Raw genomic sequence first — 21,190 nt, forward strand, 5'->3', positions numbered from 1 at the left:
TCTCTCTCTCTGTCTCTCTCTGTGTGTCTATTGCTTAGAGTATCGCTCTCACCTACTTTTCCAGCACCATGCTGCCTGCCATGCGTGCTGCCCTACTCCCCGCCATGATGATAATGTACGCAAGTTTTATTGTTGGTGGTGTTTGGTTGGTTTTTGTTTGTTTTGTTTTTCCAGGACAGGGTTTCTCTGTGGAGCTCTAGCTCTCCTGGAACTTGTAGACCAGGCTGGCTTTGAATTCACAGAGATCCACCTGCCTCTGCTTCCCAAGTGCCGGGATTAAAGGTGTGTATCACCACTGCCCGGCTAGTTAAATGCTTTTAAGAGTTGCGTGGTCATGATGTCTCTTCATGGCAATAGAACAGTAACTAAGACATTACCTAAGCCCCACCTGACTGCATTTTGCTTTATTTGCAGCCATGTTTTGTGCGCGTATATTTCATGGTTATAGGAAAGTTTAAATTCCCTTAGTACTATCCTGTCTACAGAGTGCTGCTTTTTCATAGCTAATTTATCTCCACTTGATAATTGCCTTTGATAGGGTAGGAACATGCACATACATATGTGACCATTGGCTGCAAATAAAGAGAGTACTCTTTGCTTCCCAGACATCACTGAGGGGAAAAAAATATTGATAATTCCTGTTGGCACTGGTCTTGATTCTGCTTCATGGGAAAAGTTATTCCTGGAAACTTCTGTGTGTTCTAAGATGGGACTATCAGGACTAGATCTCTGGCAGGGCCAGGGGAGGCAAACAGTATAGAATTTATGGGGACACCAAAGGCATTAGTAATTAAAATTAATGATATTTTAATGTAATAATTTTAAAAAATTAAATGATATCTGTAGACAAAACTTTTGGCTAAAGGTAATATTAGTATTGATTGTTTCTCACATAGCACTGTGACTGGTGCTGTTTATAAAATGTTGTCGTGCTGTCCCTCAGGGTCCTCCCCATTTATTTTCATGTTCTCTGTTACTGTACCTTTTACATAGTCTCTTAACATCTGTGCCTGAGGCGAGTCTCGACTTCACCCTGGAACAGGCCATCTTAACTTACAAACCGGGAAGACTGTGAAATAGCGGCTTTTAGATATTTGTACAAGGTCGACTCAGACCATGTCCTTTGAAACAGGGACACCAGGTGAATGGGCTGAATGGCACCCGGCTCACCAGAGCTGGCATGGCATGGTTCTCTCTGTAAAGGGCATTGAACAACTACAGACATGCCGGCTTTGGCGGACCTCAGGATTTCTACCTTAACCATTCTACTATCACGAGTGCTTCTTCTGAAAGCGAGAACATAAATGAACAAGTGTAGATTTGTTCTAACAAAGCTTCATTATAAAAGTAGCAGCCAGGTGGATTTGACCTTCAAGTACCTTTTACTGAATTCAGTGTTAGTTTCCACACTTCAGGTAAGGGAGAGAAAAGCCAGAGTCCACCAGCCTCTTCAGTTACAAAGCTAAGCACCTTTGGGGAAGAGGAGTTGCATAGAGCTACAGGAGTCTGCACAGTGACCCTGAAATCTGGATTGTCACATACACAGCACACATATCTCAAAGCCAGAAAAAGCCACCACAAAGAACAGACTGTCACATAAGGTTGCGAATGACTGTCCTCCAGCCACAGTGTTGTCAGTTGTCAGTCTTCTCACCTAGGGCAGTGGGTAGCCAGTGCACAGGGATATAACCTTGTAGGTTGCTTTAGCTCTCAAGTAAGTTGCTTCTAGCCAAGTCTACGTAATTTATCTATATTCAAAGAATGAAACCCAGGATCTTAAAGAGGGCTCTGAGTTTGATTCCCACCACTACAGAAAAACTCAACAAAAGCAAACAACAACTTAGTTTTTAGAGAGAGTAGCAAGTTTTCATGGTTCTGGGGCCAGGAGCATAGCTCAATAGTAGAGGGTTTGCCCAGTGTACATGAGGCCCTGTGTTCAATATCCAGCACTCCAAGGGAGAGGATAATACAGTGAAATCCAATATTTAGTAGTGTATGAAAGCATTCAGTGGGATCGAGAGAGATGGCTCAGTGGCCACGAGCTGCTCTTTGAGAGGACTGGAGGGAGACAGTCACTAGCACTTAGATTAAGTCAGGCAGTTCACAGGTACCTGTAACTCTAGCTCCAGGGGATCCAGTGTTCTTTTCTTGCCTCAGTGTGTACCTGCTATGTGGACCATGTACACATGTACACAAGGCAAATCATGCACACACTTAAAAATTGGGTTTCTTTTTTTAAGAAAAAAAAAAAGAGGACAGATCTTAAGCAGTTAGAAGAAATGCTATTTTACAAGGGAACTGAGGTAACTTTAACAGCATATATCTGGTCAGATCTTCTATAAACCAAAAGACACTTGGCTTATGTATGAAATACTGAAAGAAAACAAAACTGTAATTCTAAATCTTAACTTCAAATTTTGTACCCAGCAAAAAGATCTTTCTGAAATGAAGAGAGAGATTGTTTTAATCCAAGAAAAGCTAACAAAGGACCTGGTACTCAGGATGTAGTTTACTGGCAGCATACAAAGCCTAGGGTTTCACCACCTGTCCCAGCCCACCATCTGCCATCGTGCCCATAATTCATAACCCATAACCCAAGCACAGAAGAGTTTGAGGCAGGAGGATTGCAAGTTCAAGGCCAATGTGGGCTACATAGTGAGACACTATCTTAAAAAACAGAAACAAATAAGAAAACTCCAACAACTGAAAAGGACAACAGAATTGCATTATACAAGAAATACCAAGGGCCTTCAGATAGATGGGGAAGACAGTGTGATGGGAACCTGAAGTGGTCCATAAAGGGTTAATTTTACTTTTAAGTAGCACTTTTAAAATTGACTAATTAGGGTCTTAGAGGTTAAGAGCACTGGCTCCTCTTCCAGAGGTCCTGAGTTCAATTCCCAGCAAACACATGGTGGCTCACAACCATCTGTAATGAGATCTGATGCCCTCTTCTGCCCTGCATATGTACATGCAGACAGACTGCTGCATATGTAATAAGTAAATCTTTTTTAAACTTGACTATTTAAAGTGAAAAATAATGTATTTTGGAAGTTGTAATGCTTGTAGAGGTAAAATAAAGGATAACATGAAAGATGGAAGAAAATGCAAGTATGAAGTTGATAAGGTTTTGTTTGTTCTTGTTTTCCTGAGCTTTATTTTTGAGATACTCCCTGTGTATCTTAGACTGTTGATCCCCAGTCCCAGCTTTCTGAGTGCTAAGATTAGAGGCATGTGTCACTGTGCCTAAGTACAGAGCTCTATGGGATTCTGTACTGTGAAAAGTTGAAGATGTGTGTTATATCGGGGAAAGAAACTAATGGCCAGCTGTGGAGCTGTCAGGAGAGCACAGCAGGTAAAGGCTGTGGACTGAAGTCCAGTCCCTGAGACGCGCACAGTGCAAGTATACAGCCAGCCCTGCCGGATGTCCTCTGCTGTCTGTCCTCTGACTTCCACACTCCTGTGCCCATGCATAGCCACACACGTACTCCAAAAAAAAGCCATTCTAAAAGAAACCTTAAAATATTTGAAGAAGAGTTTAATTCAAAATGCTTGAAAGAAGACTGTGTATATGATATTTTACTGGTAAATTATACTAAATGTTTAAAAGAAAGAATATTGGGGCTCGAGAGGTGATTCGGTTGTTAAGAGCACTTGTTGCATTCAGTTTCCAGCACCCACCTGGTGGCTCATGACCATCTGTAACTCCAGTTCAAGGGGACCCAGTGCCCTCTTCAGACCTCGGCAGGCACCAGGCACACACATAGTGCCCATACATACATACATACATACATACATGTAAGCAAAACATGTATAAACAAAGTAAATCTAAAAATAGGAGAAAATATTAACTGGACAGAACCTTTTTCAAAAATAGGAAACATTTTCTAATAAATTCTGCAAAGGTGACACTCTCCCAGTTACAAGAGCAGACAGGACTTCATGAAGACAAACTTCTGTGACAGGTCTGCAAAGCACAGAAAGATCCCCCAAACATTTAGCGAATCAAATCTACATAGCAACAGATAAAGTCGTTATTCCATAGTGGTCAGGAGAAGTTTATCTCAGGAATGAAAGGTTAGTTTAATATTGGAAAATCCGTTGTGGCTAACTGGAGTAATAGAGCAAAGAGAAAACTCAGTGTGATGCAGAACTGGGAGATAGAAAACACAGAAGGCAGATAATGGTGCCTCAGATGTTGAGTGAATTCAGAAGGGTGAGGAAAGGGGGGATGGGGTGGCTGGGTACAGAAGTGTCATGTGAAGGTAACGGTTGAAAGTGTTCACATCATGTGAAAGATGCTATCTTAGTTAGGGCTGTACTGCTGTGAGCAGACGCCATGACCAAGGCAACTCTAATAAAGGACAGCATTTAATTGGGGCTGGCTTTCAGGTTCAGAGTTCAGTCCATTATCATCAAGGCGGGAGCATGGCAGCACCTAGGGAGGCATGGTGCAGGAGGAGCCGAGAGTTCCACCTCTTGTTCTGAAAGCAAACATAAGAAGACTAGCTTCCGGGCAGCTTGGATGAGGGTCTTAACTGCCACATCTACAGTGACACACCCACTCCAACAAGGCCACACCTCCTCTAACAAGGCCACACCTACTCCAACAAGGCCACACCTCCTAATAGTGCCACTCCTTGGGCCAAGCAGATACAAACCATCACAGATGGGAGACTGAAGGCAGGAGGGTCAGGAGTTCAAGTTCATGTCAGCTACATTGAGTTTGAGATAAGTGTGGACTACACAAAACCCTGTCTCAAACAATACGAAAGTTCAGATTAACAGAAATAAGTGAATATCATATTTCTAAATAATAATTCAAAAGAAAGAGACTATTTAGTTCCCAGTGACTCAGAAGCAGGGGCAGGAATGGTAACTAATCCAGAAGAAGGCAACAGGAGCCCCATGTCAAAGCAGATTGAACCCAAATATCAGTAATCATTTCTAGCATAAATGAGCTAAGTGTTCCAGTTAAAAATCTAAGTATATTAGATTGGAATTTTAAAAAATTTAAGTCAGTCCTGCTCTCTAGGGACCCTACTAGGGCATAAGGATTTAGACATGTTGAAATCAAAATCAAGAAAAGCACACTACACAGACACTAACCAGATGTCCTCTTGTGTAAGTGAGATAAAGTGCACACATGGCAGACACAGGAAGGTGCTGGGGTGTCACCCATCTCAGTGGCTTACTAATGCATTAGTTTCCTGCCACACAGAAGTCCTCAACAGCCTGTCCGAGCGGGCATAGCTCTTTCCACATGGTGATCTAGGGATTCAAGGGTTTTCTTTATTTTTTTTTAATTTAAATTTTATTTTATTATTAGTATGTGTGTGTGTGTCTGTGTATTTGCGTGTATGAGTGTATGTAATGGGCATGTATGTGTGGGCAGGTTTGCTACAGAAGGTGTGTGGTGGTCAGAAGACAGCTTTGGGTTTCTCTCCTTCCCCTTGTACCCCTGTACCTGGGGTCACAGCTCAGGTTGCATGGCAGGTGCATTGTTTTCCCTGAGCCTTCTCCCAGCTCAGGTCAGTTTTCTCTCTACCTCTCCATTCTCCCATCTCTGAGAACCCTGGGCGTGGTCTGCAGGATTGTCTGACATGGGGAAGAGAGCGTGTGCGTGTGGTCAGACCAGGCCTGAGAGCAGCACGTGGTGCTCATGCTTACACCCATTGCCAGGCCTAGGCTCCTGAACCACCACCACTGCCGGCAGCAGGCCAATCAGTGGCACATCGTGCATCTGTGTGCCCAGAAGGCTAAGGAAATTATTTGGAGGCATATTCAGCTTTCTAATTTATAATGATTAAAGTTTCAATGTAGAGGAAAAAAATTATAAATTTGGATAAACCTACCAGTATAACCTCAGAATGGACAAGTAGACACTGACATTAGTTCTAAGAAAAGTGGGCACACTCATAGTCATGATGAAGATTTTACACAATGCTATAATTCATGGAACAAGCAAATAAAAAAGTAAATGTAGCTCAATCTAAGTCTCTTGTTTGATATAGCGTATATAATATATCCAAAAATAGCACCAGAGTTATTTTTCAAGTATGTAAAAGTGTTTATAAAAACTGGTCAGTCTTGCAGTTCCAGTCAGTATCAGTACATTTCAAAGCACTGGCGTAATACAGATTATAGTATATGGCCTCTGTAATTAAGTTATAAGCCAAGAATAAAAAGGTAATTATAGAATATGAAGAGTTTAAAAACAAACTTCTGTAGGGCATGATGGTACATGTCTGTCATAGCAGTACTCGAAAAGCAGAGGAGGGTTACTGGAAGTTTGAAGCTAGCCTCATAATCGTAGGCAAGCCAGGGCTACATATTTTTTTTATATAACTCACAATTAGAGAACATTAGTGGAAGCTAGAAGATATTTTACGTAGAATAATCAAATCAGTGTCTGGCCAGTTGGAAGCATTAGGTAGGTTGCCTGTGGGTCCTTCATCCGGGTGAGGGTCTTCCTGCGTGCTCCTTCAGATTTACTCTGTTCTCAAGTCAGCATTTTACTCAGAGCTGGCTGATGACGTTGTCCGCTGCAGGACTCTTCACGTTATGTTCACGATCTGTGGGAAACAGAATCTCTTTAAGTAAAAAGTAAAGACTCCATAAATTTTGACTCAGGCCTTGTTTAGAGAGGGGACCAACACAGGTAAGTAAAGCCCAAATCAGTGCCGCTTTTCTAGGCCCAGAGCTTAGAAGCTGGTGGGCTCAGAGTGGGTAGTTACACTTAGTGATGAATTGGGGTACAAGAACCTAACAGACACTTGGTTGCAGAATTAAATTTCTGTGCCATGATCATCAAATGTGAATTTTTATAAAGTTTATTCAAAATAACCTTAACTTGGGCTGGAGAGATGGCTCAGTGGTTAAGAAGACTGACTCCTCTTCCTGAATTCAGTTCCCAGTAACCACATGGTGGCTCAAAACCAGTTGTAATGGGATCTGATGCCCTCTTCTGGTGTGTCTGAAGAGAGCAATGGTGTACTTATATACATAAAATCAATAAATAAATCTTTTTTAAAAACATTTTTTTAAAAAAAAGCCTAAACTTTGTATTAAGAATTTGTAAGGATACCATTATGCAGTTATTTAGTTAAAAGGATTAATATACCGATTAGTTCTTTTGGAAAACTGAGCAACAGAAATCTTCACCTATCCTTCTTCTAGGAGTGCAAATTATTATAGCCGCTTTGAGAAATATTTGGCTTTCTTTAGAAGACGTTGAATGATGCACTTGCCTGGTACAGAAGTCATTCTTCTAGCTGTACCAGAGAACTGCATATCTACATGCTCGAGGTAGATGTAGCCGGTCTCATGCGGTTCACACTTGCTCTGAAGCAGGAACTTTGAACCAACACCTGGATAGCCGAGTTGTATATTTATACTCCAATTTTACATGATAGCTCCAGCAATACCAGTGTTGATCAACAAAAAGCAAAATGAGAGAACATCCAGGGGTGGTGGCTTTTAATCCCAGTGGCCTTTATCTCAGTGTTGGGAAGCCGAGGCAAGCAGATCTCTGTAAGGTTCAGACCAGCCCAGTGTATATACTCAGAACATGACTATTGATATAAAATTCTGAAGCAAGCAAAAATAGGGGAAGAATGCCTCAGTATGTATGAGACTTATGTAGTTTGGTTTTAACTGTAGTAAGAAAAGTGGATGCCGGGCAGTGGTGGCGCACGCCTTTAATCCCAGCACTTGGGAGGCAGAGGCAGGCGGATTTCTGAGTTCGAGGCCAGCCTGATCTACAGAGTGAGTTCCAGGACAGCCAGGACTATACAGAGAAACCCTGTCTCGAAAAACCAAAAAAAGAAAGGAAGGAAGGAAGGAAGGAAGGAAAGAAGGAAGGAAGAAAAAGCAAAGGGGGCTGGAGAGATAGCTCAGCAGTTAAGAGCACTGACTGCTCTTCCAGAGGTCCTGAGTTCAATTCCCAGCAACCACATGGTAGCTTGCAACCATCTGTCATGGGCTCTGATGGCCTCTTCTGGTGTGTCTGAAGACAGTGTACTCATATACATAAAGCAAATAAATAAATCTTTAAAAAAAAAAAAAAGGTAAAAACTTAGAGCCGAGGGAGCTAAAGATTTTTTAGAGCCTGCAGAAACTCTGTGATCAGAGCAAGGCAGTCAGGGCTTGCAGTTCTGGGAACACTCCATTCCTCGACCATGGTTGTAGTTGGGCTTACTGTGTAATAACCATGGCAACGCTGTATGAATGTTCCTGGAACTTTACTGTCTGTAATAATTTAGCATAAAAGAGATTTAAAGGGAAAAAGAGTCAGACTTTATAACGTGATTTTTTTTTTTTTTTTTTTTTTGGTTTTTTTGAGACAGGGTTTCTCTGTGTAGTCCTGGCTGGCCTGGAACTCACTCTGTAGACCGGGCTGGCCTCAAACTCAGAAATCCACCTGCCTCTGCCTCCCAAGTGCTGGGATTAAAGGCATGCGCCACCACTGCCCGGCTCATATAGAATGATTAAAAAAAAAAAAACTTATCTCGAACTTTGTCATTATATAAAAATGTATGCTTTGAAATTCTGTTTTTTAAAGCGTCTACCATTTTCCAGACGAGCACTGAGCAGGCATTCCTCTTGATTCTCAGGTACAGGGTCCCCATTACTTGAAGGATAAGGCTGGCACTGCTCCAACGTCTTTGTGGAAGCTTCTCCCTCCCTTCTGAGCTTCCCTGGACTCCTCACAGCGTATGACACAGGTAAGTGTTGGGAAGTCTTAATACAGCTGGGCAGGCTTCTTTCTTACGCTGTTGCTTCCTTCTTCATAAAGATCATCTAAGCTGCAGAACATGGTCTCAGCCACCTCAGTGTTGGTCTCAGGTTGAGTTGAGGGTCTGCCTATGTGCCCCCTGCATTTCATTTGTGCTCGACCAGCTGTCTTTTCTTCCATTCACCGTGTGGGTGTATGTGTGTGGGTGCGTGCCTGTGTGTGTGTCTATGTTCTGGGGTTTGTGTGTCAGTACTGAATGTACGTGGAGTCAGAAGCCGAGTATAAGGATGCCCTGGAGCTGGAAGTACAGGCACTGTGACTGCCTGATAAGGGTGCTGGGATCCAAACTCAGGTCCTCTCTAAAGGCAGTACAGCTCCTAACCGCGGAGCCAGCACCTCAGCTCTCCCTCAGGTTTTTCAAGCTAGCATGAAACTGTGATCACAGTGGCTAGGACCTATGGGACTCAGGAATGGTTCAATAACCTTGAAAAACAAGGGTAGTAGAGTTGCCTTGCCAGCCCACTCTGATAGCTCTCACCACCTCACAAGCATGCTTCCTGACAACCTGCTGGCCACGGCCCCACATGGAACTGCGCCTTCGGCTCCTTAACTGTCTTTTTCTAGAGACTTGAAAGGTGAAAAGAATAACATTTTTTTTAATCTCTAGTTTATGATTGTGACATTTTTTTACTTGGAATTAAGAATCTATAATATGTTACAGCGTTAAGATAAAAAAAAGGGTTTGAAGTATTTGCAGAGTGAGAGTTACTATATGGCTACTTCTGATCAGTTGAAAGGCAGCAAGAAAGCCTTCACCTAAGTTTCATTTCTAACCACAGTGTTGTTAGGGGACACTCCTGCCCAGCAGTTAACAGTTCTTTCCATTGTCAAGTGGGTCTCCTTGTTCATTAGGGTCTCTCCCACCCAGCCCCCTGGATACTGTATGCTGTGAAGTCTAGGCTGTTGGCTGTGCCCAGAGCTTCCCCGCCTGGCTGTGGCCATGCCACTGAGCATGTGGCAGGTGGGTCTGTTCGGAGGCTGCCTCTCTGGCTGCATCAGCCCTCCCTGTAGGCATCCAGTGCTGGTGTGCGCCTGTGTCAGCAGGCACAGGGGGCTGCTGCCCAGTGCTCAGTCCCCAGAGCCTGCAATGTATCCCTGTTCTACCTTTGTCGTGTATTCTTCCTTGAGCAACTGAAATGTTTCTGTATTATTGTATCAGTAATTTCCTTCATTCAATATTTGCTTATCCTGAGGGACAGTTCAAATTGAAACAGGATAAACACATGCCTGAGTCTTTATGTCCGTAAGTTCTCAGCCATATAGTTCTGCCATCACTTGGGTTATTGTAAGTGTCTCTTTTTTCCTCAGATGAAGGGATGGGGTGAGAGCCATACCTAAGCCGTGTGAATATACAGCTTGTGCTAAGCCGAGAGTGTTTCCTTCTGTGTTCTAACTATGCCTAGACCTAAGCCTGGAAGCTTCTAGCCTCCGTACAATCTAATCTTCCAAGCTGACTGATTCAGTCCGACTTCTCTCTACTTCTGCCTGAGTTGCCCTGCTTGGCCTTATAATAAACGTGGCAATCTGCTCTAATCTTCTGGCTTCTTCTCCTCCTCTGGCTTGTTCTGTCTTCACCCATGTCTCTATGAACTGCAGTACACATACACACACCACCCCTTTTTCCTCTCTTGTGTAGCCTCTCTTTGCTGTGCGGTTCCCAAGTGAATTGGGCGTATCCTATCTCTGACTCATTCTGTCAGATCTTTCTCTGATTCATCACTTTGCTCCTCAATTAGACGTCACTTTTAAATACGAGTGCTTCCTTCTACAAACTAACCTTACCTTCATTGTTAGGAGTTAAAGGTGTGTCCTAAGGGCTTGTCTGTATTCCAGCCAGATCATACTCTAATCCAGAGTGTGTCTACGTTTGGGCTGCATCGCATAGACCTAGAAGGGCTTTGGATGGGGTCCCTTGCCAGAGCAGCCACGTCGCTGTATAAAAATTCCTCTGCAGGCTATAACCAGCTGTTACTTGTGAATTGTGTTTTTAGGTGTTCTTAGAGATGGTCAGATGCCACTTGTGGCCAGCAGAGCCTCCTGATTGATAGCTACAGTATTTGGCCTTTGGCAGAGCCTGTCCTCCTTGCTTTCTGGTCTCGGTAGGTGCTGTCTACTCATCTTGAACTTCCTTGCTGCCACCTGCAACTGCCTGTGTTTCTCGGCAACCCTGGTGTCCTCTGTGGAAGTGGGATCTAGAGGCCGTAGGGCTCTTGCCACCGTGGACACTCATGCTGTGGGGGCTCGCTGATGTGGGCACATGCCACCGTGGGCTCTCTGGTGTGAATGCTCCTGCTGTGGAGCTGCTGATCATCTCTGGTCCTGGTGACCATGGTGTGTTCAGTCTTCACTTGAGATTTAGGAGTATTTGAGTCTTTTTTTTTTTCCTATTTACCTTTTTTTCTCTTATGCTGAAATTGGTTCCTAACAAGTTTAGCATATTCACTCAGTTGTTTTAACCTGTAAAAGTATGTGGTTGTTGTAAATAACAGTACCAGCATGTCGCCTACACTATGCTACCAGCATAGCTTTAGATTTCCTGCAGTTCTTAATGTCTTTGGACTGCCAAACAGTTACTTTTTTAAGTCACTTGAGTCATGTGGTGTTTAAATGAAAATGGCCCCGCGGTCTCATATATTTGAATGCTTGGTCCCCAGTTGGTGGAACTTTTGGGGAAGGATTAGGAGATGCAGCTTTGTTGGAGAAATGTGTCACTTGGAGTGGACTTTGAGGTTTCAAGACTCAGGTCATTCCCAGCATCTCTCTCTGTGTCTCTGTCTCTATGTCTCTGTTTCTGTCTGCCTTTCATCTCTGCCCCGTCTCTCTAGCTCTCTCTACCTCCTGTGTATGGATTGAAATGTGAGCTCTCAGCTCCTGCTCCAGCACCGTGCCTGCTCACTGCCTTGCTTCCTGTCATGATGGTCATGGACGCACCCTTGGAAACAAACCGTTTCTTTTCTAAGTTGCCTTGGCTGTGGTGCTTTGTCACAGCAATAGAAAACCTTGTTAAGACAAGCCATCCCTGCAGTACCCTCAGCTGGTTACACAGTTAGATGCACCAATTTCACTGCTTTCAGAGAAAGAAGTTCTTTTTCATTTTATTTGTATTGTGGCTTTACAAAACTTTTTCATGATTCCAAGACACAATGAAATACTTTTCAAAAATCTTAGCTTCTATTTCTTTTTTTTCTTTTTCTTTTCTTTTCTTTTTTTTTTTTTTTTTTTTGGTTTTTCGAGACAGGGTTTCTCTGTGTAATCCTGGCTGTCCTGGAACTCACTCTGTAGACCAGGCTGGCCTCGAACTCAGAAATCCACCTGCCTCTGCCTCCCAAGTGCTGGGATTCAAGGCGTGCGCCACCACCGCCTGGCTTAGCTTCTGTTTCTAATCCTTCACAGTGATCAAAAAATAGGTAGCTAGTATTTTTCATGTATTTCAGATAGAGAAGAGCTGTTATCTTTCTTGGGGACCCATATTGTCTCCAAGTAGAGGAGAGGAGAGGGGAGAACTTGGGTCAGAGCTCCTATCAGAAATGGGGAACTAGGGAGAAGGGAAGGAATTTATGAAAGCTGTTGACTGGAGTGCCACACTTTATTCTATAGTTTGGCTTAAACACTGTAAGCACCTCCTTAATATGGCCATGTTTCTTGCTATTTGAATCCATTTTCCTATAAGGTTAACATTCTAGGAAGGGGAATTACAGCCCACCCACTCCCCCATGCCCCCTCTCCTCCACCCCCACACCCCTGGTTCCCACTCCCTTTCTGGTAGACAGGCAGTGTTTCCCCTGGAAAGGTGCTGCCTGCTGCTGGAGGCCTGCAGTGTGGCTCGAGCCCCGGGCTCTGCTCCGTCCTTTCTGTCCAGAGGCAGAACCCCAGCTATAGGCCAGAACTCTAGGCGTGGTCTCAGAGGACTGAGCAGAGCTTTCGAATCCTAGAGTATAGGGCCGGAGAGATGGTTCAGCCGCTAAGAATGCCACGCCCTCCCAGAAGTGTGCTTTCTCTCTGGTTTTGGTTCCCAGCTGCAGTTTGGTTAACAGTCACCTGTCACCTCAGTTCTGGGCATCCAGTGCCATCATCTTCTTACCTCCCCAAGTAGCATGTGTGTGGTACACATGCAGGTGAGATAAAACACAGACATATAAAGAGTAGAAATAATTAAATCTTAGAAGTAAATGCCCTAAGTTGTATGAAGCACAGAGTAACGTGGAGCTTCGAGTGGCTACTTTCTTATCACTGTAAGCTCTTGTCTGTGTTTAGTTCTTTGATCCTGTCAGTTTGAGTGAGTTGGTCTGACTCTAATTCTCCTTTTGAATAGGGCTTTTACTTTTAATAAGATAACTAATCTTAAGTTGACTGATTTAGAACCACCATGAAACCATACGTCTGGATGTATTTATGAATCTGTTTCCAAAAGGTCTTACTAGAGGAGGAACGTCTACCGTGTATGCAGGCCATACTTTTTCACAGGCTGGGTAGTAGGATAAATAAATAAAAGGAGACAGTGAGCTGGGCACCAGCTCTCTTCCCTCTGCTTCCTGACTGTGGTGCCGTGTGAACAGCTCCCTCCTGCTCTTGCTCCTGCTCCTGCTGCCGTGCCGTACCTGCCCTCCCCACAGCCTTCCAATGGTGAGCTAAGGTAACAGAGCAGCCACTAATGAGAAACTGAAACATAGTGTCTGTGCTCGCTCACCTCCCTGGGTGGCCTTCTCCTATACTTGGCCATGATGCCACGGGGTAGCATCTGGCATAAGGAATCCAAAGGGGGCTGCTGTACCAGGGCTCCTGCAGAAGTGCAGGTCTCCAGGAGTCCTCTGCACTGTGACACACCTGCCCTCCACCACCTCCCTCCCTGTCACCACTGCCTCACTGTGTGACACTGATCCCCTGCTGGACTGGACAGCAGGCTTCTCTCTCTGTGTGAAAGCCGGTTCATCCTTTCTTGCTGGCAGGAGCCATTTTCTTTGTTTATCTGATGCTTCCCTTTTTCGGTTTTCCCCGGGCTTTCCAGTTTTTTGGAACATTCTTTTGTCAGCAGATGTACTTTTGTTTCTAGTTTCTAAGCTCCAAAATTAAAATGTAGCCAAGTCACAGGAGTAGAGACCTTAATGCTGACGGCAGAGAAGTGTGAAGTCACCATCCTTCTGCCGCATCACATGTGTAAACCAGGCATCTAAGGCAGCTACTTGGAAACTGTAGAGGCTGCGTCCTCAGAAGGTTACACATATCAGAAGTTGGATTACATACAGCCTTCAGATACAATAAATTTCCATCTGAAAATATAGCAGACAGGAGGACTACAGCACTCAGCCTGTGGGAAGGGTAGAATACCTAGCTACACCAGGACATGGGCTCTGGAGCTGCTGCTGCTGCTGCTGCTGCTGCTGCTGCTCCTGCTCCTCCTGCTCCTCCTGCTCCTGCTCCTGCTGCTGCTCCTGCTGCTGCTGCTCACTGCTGGCCTTGCCTCCTCCTCAGGGTGTCACTGTGGGTGAGTGGTTAAGTGCCATGTTCTAGCCCTGCAGTTCCCGTGACTGTAACTCCTTGCCTAGAGGTGTCATTGTTTCTGTTTGGCAAAAGCTAGCTCTTCATGTGTTGGAAGCAAACATTCTTTTCCCACTTGGTTTTCTTGAGGATGGGAGGAGAAGTGTCGGCAATAGCCTCAGGTTCCATCCTGTGGGTGACCTGTCATGTCACCCAGATGTGTTTGTGTTCAGCTTCTGGGCATTGGAGACTCTATGTTGTTTCCTCGGCTCGGGCTCTTACACGCTTGACAAAACCCTAATCGTTCCTCAAATGCCATCTTCAATGCATTCGACTGAACCAGCATAACTTTTCTTCAATAAAATTATAAATATAGAATCTTATTAGCTTATAATCGCTAAATCTAAATTTTAGGACAGAGGTATACTATGTTTATAGCCATGTAAAAATAAGTGAAATGAAAGTATTTCTATCCAATCATGAAATCTGATCAAAGATTTTCAGTCTTCTGTTTGGAGAGATTGCAAAGACTAAGGTTGCTGTTTTTCCTGATGATTGTACATAGCCTGCAGGTGGTACATGGGGGTTCCCAAGGATGTCCTTGTGGCAAACATTTTAGAAATAGTACAGCTGTCTTAACTATAGGAACTGAAGTTTTACAATTTTTTTTTCTTTTGGTTTGGAAGTCTTTGAACTTAAGTCTTTGTTTGGGTGCTGAACTTGTAGGTGTTGTCCCCACACAGGATCAAAAGGAGTCTGTAGTGGGCAGTGGCTGCCTTCTGCATCAGCTGTCCCAGAACCCATGCTCCAAACTCATGCTAGTGACCTCTTGGCCCCTTGTCCTTTGATTCCCTGTGTCCAGTTTAGCATCTTCTCAGGGTCAGTTCCTCTGGATAACTTGTAGCATCTCTGCTCTTTCTACCTTTAACTTACTGTGTGGCATGGGGTCACATGCTTGCCATCTCCTGAGACGGGTCATGGTGAGCAGTGTTTACCAGGCTGTCCATAGAGGGAGCCAGACCTGGATGTCCCAGCTCCCCATTTTTAATTAAGATTTCTTTTTCTAATCTGATATGTGTATATGCTTGACCTCATAGCACTTGCGTAGAGGTCAGAATAAAACTTGCAGGATTCAATTCTCTTCTGTCGTGTGAGTCCCAGGGACTGAGCTCAGGTAATCAGATGGGATAGAAAGTCCTACCTTGCCAGGCAGTGGTGGCGCACGCCTTTAATCTCAGCACTTAGGAGGCAGAGGCAGGCGGATTTCTGAGTTCCAGGCCAGCCTGATCTACAGAGTGAGTTTCAGGACAGCCAGGGCTACACAGAGAAACCCTGTCTCAAACAAACAAACAAACAAACAAACAAAGTCCTACCTGCTCTGCTATCCCTTCCAGCCCTAATTGTTTTCACACCTTTACTTTATTTTTTAAAAAATGTTTGTGTGCAAATTTTTTGTCTGCATGTATGTCTGTGTTATGTGCTTGCCGGAAGAGCCTCAGATCCCCTAGAACTAGAGTTACAGATGGCTGTGAGCTGCCATGTGGGTGGTAGGCATTGAACTCACGTCCTCTGGGAGAGCAGCATGTATTCTTAACTGTTGGAGCGTCTCTCCATTCCAGTTTTATTGTTCGTTTGCTGTTTTCTTTTTGTTATTTTGTTTTGAGACAAGGTTTTCCTATGTTCTATCCCCGGTTAGCCTGGAATCCACTGTGTAGATCTAGCTGCCCTTGAAAGCAAAGAACTGCCCACCAAAGCTTTTTTTTTTCCTTTTATTTATTTATTTTTTTACATTTTAAAAAATGGTCAAGCCATCGAGGGCTAGATAAAGACACCTTCTTTTGCTGCTGCTGTTGTTTGTTTTACTTATAACTGGGTATGGTGGCACACGTCACGTCTTTAGTCCTAGCACTCAGGAGGCAGAAGCGGGTGTATCTCTGAGTTTGAGGCAAGCCAGGGCTACACAGAGAAAACACCTGTGTGTGTGTGTGTGTGTGTGTGTGTGTGTGTGTGTGTGTGTGTGTGAGTTGGTGTGACTGTTCTCCTTCCACCCTGTAGATTTCAGGGATCAAACTTAGGTTATTAGAATGTGGCTTTGGCAAACATTTTTCAACCCACTGAGCACCCCCAGCCCATGGTTCTAAAGACAGGGTCTTATGTAACTTGGGCTAGCCTCCCGCACGGTAGACAGCCATTGATCTCCACTTTAAACCACCTTCCCTTCTTTGAGGTCATAGAAGGCTTCTGTGTTTGTTGTGGTCAAGAGCGGAGGAAGCCGTTTCTTACCCATGGTTAGCCTGGCAGAGACGCAGAGGTCTGGAGCTCTGGAGCTCCAGGGGTGGCTGAGGCTGCTTGTGGGGTTGTGTACGTCTCATATCACAGCTCCTTGGAATTCCCTCATGAAGCTGTCATTTCTGCAACCTGCCCACCAGCAGTTTCTCTGCACTTTTAACATAGTTCAGGGCTAAGAGTACACACTGTTTCCATGAAGACCAAAAGTATCAATACCTCAGGTTTGGGGGACTACCTGTGCTTTTTAATCACATGGTCTTTTTTGTTGTTGTTGTTGTTTTTGTTTTTTTTGAGACAGGGTTTCTCTGTGTAGCCCTGGCTGTCCTGGAACTCACTCTGTAGACCAGGCTGGCCTTGAACTCAGAAATCCGCCTGCCTCTACTTCCCAAGTGCTGGGATTAAAGGCATGCGCCACCACCGCCCAGCCACAACCTAGTTTTCTAAGGCCCTAAATTTTTAGGTTTTAAAACGTAAAGACAAAATGAAGACCATGTGATGCTGGGCAGTGGTGGCGCACGCCTTTAATCCCAGCACTTGGGAGGCAGAGGCAGGCGGATTTCTGAGTTCGAGGCCAGCCTGATCTAGAGAGTGAGTTCCAGGACAGCCAGGGCTACACAGAGAAACTCTGTCTCGAAAAAAAAAAAAAAAGAAAGAAAGAGAGAGAGAGAGAGAGAGAGAGAGAGAGAAGAAAAGAAAAGAAAAAAAAAAAAAAAAAAAGAAAAGAAAACTAGGTTGCTGTCTAGATTGACCGGAAGGTGGCATTTGCTACTCCTGGAACCCTTAGTTTATGGTGTATGCCCTAGAGAATTTGTCCACGTGCCTCAGAAGAGATGAGTTAGGGTGCTGAGAGCTGACTGTGCATAATGCAGAAACCGGATCACCATTTGCATGATAAGTAAGCATTACCACAGCAAGAATATGAAGTGTATCCCATAGCAAACATGGAAATGTCTGTAATGCTAGAGACATGGCAGGGTATTGACCGGAAGAGAAACATGAGCTGGATGTGGTAGCTCACCCTGTAATCCCAGAAGTTGAGGGGGATATCAAGGACTGGAGGTCATCTCGAGCTGCATGATAAGCCTGAGGCTTGCACAGTGAGTCTGTGTCTCCGTAATGCAAACAAGGGGCTGCAGAAGTGGCTGCTCTTGCAGAGACCCTGGTTTGATTCCCACCTATATGATAGCTCACAACTGTTTAGAATTACAGCTTCAGAGATCTAGCACTTTCTTCCGGCCTGCTGGGCTCCAGGCATGCCTAGACATAAATGTAGCCAAAATATCCATACACATAAAACAAAAGTCTTAAATATGAATGCTAGTAATATTCTTAAACAGAAAGACTGTTTACATTTGGAGAGAGGTGGGAGGGTACAAGGAAGCCTTGTGCTCTGACTGAAGGGCATTCTGCACACGGGCTTAGAACCTACCACATCCTCCCCAAAGCACTGTCCTCACACTTAGAACTTAGGGCTTAGAACCTACCACATCCTCCCCAATGCACTGTCCTCAGCCAGGCTGACCACTTGAGAGGAAAGGTGAAGACAGGTCTCTCACAGCTATGAGTGAGCAGTGACCACCACCCTGCCTCTTCAGCTCTTGTGCTGATATCAGAGCCCGATTGCTGAGCTGAAAATTAAAGTTTAAACCAGAAAATGAGTCTTATTCTTTTTCGAGATTTATGTTCTCTAGATCTCTTATATTTCCACATGAATTTAAAGATTATCCTATTAATTTTTGCATTACAAAAGCATGGAGGATCATTGCTGGGCCGTGCCATGTACTCCAGCACCACACTGGCATCCCGCGCTCCTCCTCAGGAGGATGCTTCTCTCATCTGTGGTCAGTTTACTGTTTGAGCATTGCCATTGAGAGCCCAGCAACTTGATAGAAGCTTCCTGAAGCAGAGGAAGCAGAATATTGTCTTTATTTGTGAATTGGAAAGTGGGAAAGTGCAGGAACTAATGTTCCAAATAGGATTATTAGGTTGACATCAGGCCTCTGAGAGTGTCTCATGTCACAGATGCTGAGTGTTCGGTGGGAAACCACACTCCCCTAATTGGGCTAGAAAGCATGGTTTTTGAAAAATCTTTTAGCTTAAATATATTGCCTGTAGAAACAGTTACTATACCATGTGTTCGTTCGTGTGTGTGTGTGTGTGTGTGTGTGTGTGTGTGTGTGTGTGTGTGTATTTTAGGAAATGAAGCTGTTGGAGGTGGCACACACCTTTAATCCCAGCACTTGAGAGACAGAAGCAGGCAGAGCTCTCTGAGGCCAGCCTGGGCTACACAGAGACACTGTGTCTTTGTAGGATGAGGGGAGAGTGTTAGAAAAGAAAAAGAAACCTGGCTGGAGAAATGGCTCAGTGGTTTAGAGCACTGACTGCTCTTCCAAAGGTCCTGAGTTCAATTCCCAGCAACCACATGGTGGCTCACAACCATCTGTAATTCTGTGATGGGATCCGATGCCCTCTTCTGGTGTGTCTGAAGACAGCTACAGTATACTCATCATATACATAAAATAAATAAATAAAATCTTTAAAAAAGAAAAGAAGAAGAGGCAGGTGGATTTCTGAGTTCGAGGCCAGCCTGGTCTACAGAGAGAGTTCCAGGACAGCCAGGGCTACACAGAGAAACCCTGTCTCAAAAAACAAAACAAAAAAAAAAAAGAAGAAGAAAAAAGAAAAGAAGAAAAAGAAACCATGTGATTCCTGTGGCGCATCATCTTTGTGTAGTCTGTGTCCCTGTAAAGAAACTGTTCACACTATTTACAGGTGAAAAGAATTTAACTATGCCGTGTGGTAAAACTCAGAAGATAGCATGAGTGAAAGATACTTCAAAAAAAAAAAAAGAAAGAAAGAGAGAAAGCCGGGCAGTGGTGGCGCACTCATTTAATCCCAGCACTTGGGAGGCAGAGGCAGGCGGATTTCTGAGTTCGAGGCCAGCCTGGTCTACAGAGTGAGTTCCAGGACAGCCAGGGCTACACAGAGACACCCTGTCTTGAAAAAAACAAAAAAACAACAAAAAAAAGATACTTCAATGAAAAGTAGCATAGACTAATAAATAATAATTCAAGCTTTCGTGTGGTGATAAGAGAGTTCTTCAGGATACATTGTTGGAAGCAAATGAAAACTATGGCGTAATTCAGACATTGGACACAGTTTGTGAAGGGAGACATGGCTGCATGCTTGTACATTGGCTGCCTTGCCACATGTCTTTCGAACCATGAGAAGGAATTTTTTGTGCTGGGTAGTTATAGTCAGAGAATCTGGAATTATCTTAGTTGTTTTCTAAGGATGTGGACCCTTATAATAAAAGTGGGACCCTTAGGCCCCTTGACTGCCCACAGCTCACAGCACCGTATACCTTTAGCATTGGGGTGAATGTGACCTGCTATATCTACTGTGTATTCCCTATCACAAGCTAACCACATTTAAATGGTATTATTTTGAGTAAATTACTTTTGTATTAGTTTACATCCAGCTTTTACATTAAGATGGGAATTCACTCCCTTTATTAAAGCCCAGTGGCTTTAGTCTGCTTTTCAATGGTGTAGCTACCACCATTCTCTAGTTCCAGAATATTCTTACCTTTCCACTGAGACGCCCCACGGCCCCAGCAGTCCCTGTCCTGTTGTTCTTAACAAAACCCCAAACATTTGATTTTACCAATAAAGACTCTGGAGCCAAATGCTGGGGTGAAAACCTGCTAGCTCAGAGAGACAGAGTAGTACCCAGCTGACCTTCCTCCCAAAAGGAAAAGCCCACTGTCCTTCTCCAGGCCTTCACTAAATCCTCAACCCAAATGTCCCCCTCCCTTCTGCTTCCTGTGTGTCTATCAGTCCTCCTGGCTTCCTCGTAGTCTCTCTCTCTCTTTTTTTTTCTATGTTCACTTCCGGTCATCTAGGTGCTTGTTCCACCTCTTTTTTTCTTTTTTTAAGATTTATTTATTTTATATATATATATATTAGCACATTGTCAATGTCTTCAGACACACCAGAAGAGGGTATCAGATCCCATTACAGATGGTTGTGAGCCATCATGTGGTTCCTGGGAATTGAACTCAGGACCTCTGGAAGAGCAGTCAGTGCTCTTAACCGATGAGCCATCTCTCCAGCTGCCTTGCTCTACCTCTTGACCTATAGTTGACTTTATTTAATCCTGTTTACAATAAACAGAAAGCTCTTGGATGAAAGTTGTGTCCTAGAGTGAGCTGCACCACAACCAGAAACAAGTTTTTTCAGTAAATAGCACAATTTTGGGGTTCACAATGTGATCAAATATCCTGCAACGCTGTCCCACATTCTTCCCCTGGCTTCTGCAACACTGGTCCCTGCTGCTCAGATGGTTTCCTCAGCTGTCACTGCTGGTAGGCACACAGCACACCAGCCTGCTGTTCCCGTTCCTGCGGTTCCTTTTCTCTGAGCTAGCTACTTCACAACCACTGAGCTCAAGAGTGGCTGTGTGAGGGATGTGGACAGGTTGTCAGAAGCCTAAGTAAGGTAGCTCTGGGGATCTTCAGGAGAATGAGGTGAATCCTGACAGGCCTGCGTGCTCTAGGCATTCTGTGCCTTTTATAGCAAATTCCTGCAAGGATTTCATTAATATGCTTGGTATAGCTTTTTCTTGTTT

At 44.2% G+C, this 21,190-nt stretch overlaps 1 protein-coding gene across 4 annotated transcripts in view; it reads left to right on the forward strand.

The window, feature by feature from the left end:
• Positions 1 to 21,190, forward strand: part of Traf3 (TNF receptor associated factor 3) — a 107,363-nt gene that overhangs the window by 49,291 nt on the left and 36,882 nt on the right. For 2 of the 4 annotated variants that reach the window (XM_028764451.1, XM_028764450.1), the window contains exon 2: positions 8,616 to 8,726. The gene's annotated coding sequence lies outside the window, so the exon portion shown is untranslated. Of the gene's footprint in view, positions 1 to 8,615; positions 8,727 to 10,825; positions 10,897 to 21,190 lie in introns of those variants that run through there. The other 2 variants (XM_028764452.1, XM_028764454.1) reach the window with 2 other exon arrangements.

The sequence above is a fragment of the Grammomys surdaster genome, unplaced genomic scaffold (genome assembly GCF_004785775.1).
Source record: "Grammomys surdaster isolate TR1022 unplaced genomic scaffold, NIH_TR_1.0 144, whole genome shotgun sequence".
NCBI lineage: Eukaryota > Metazoa > Chordata > Mammalia > Rodentia > Muridae > Grammomys > Grammomys surdaster.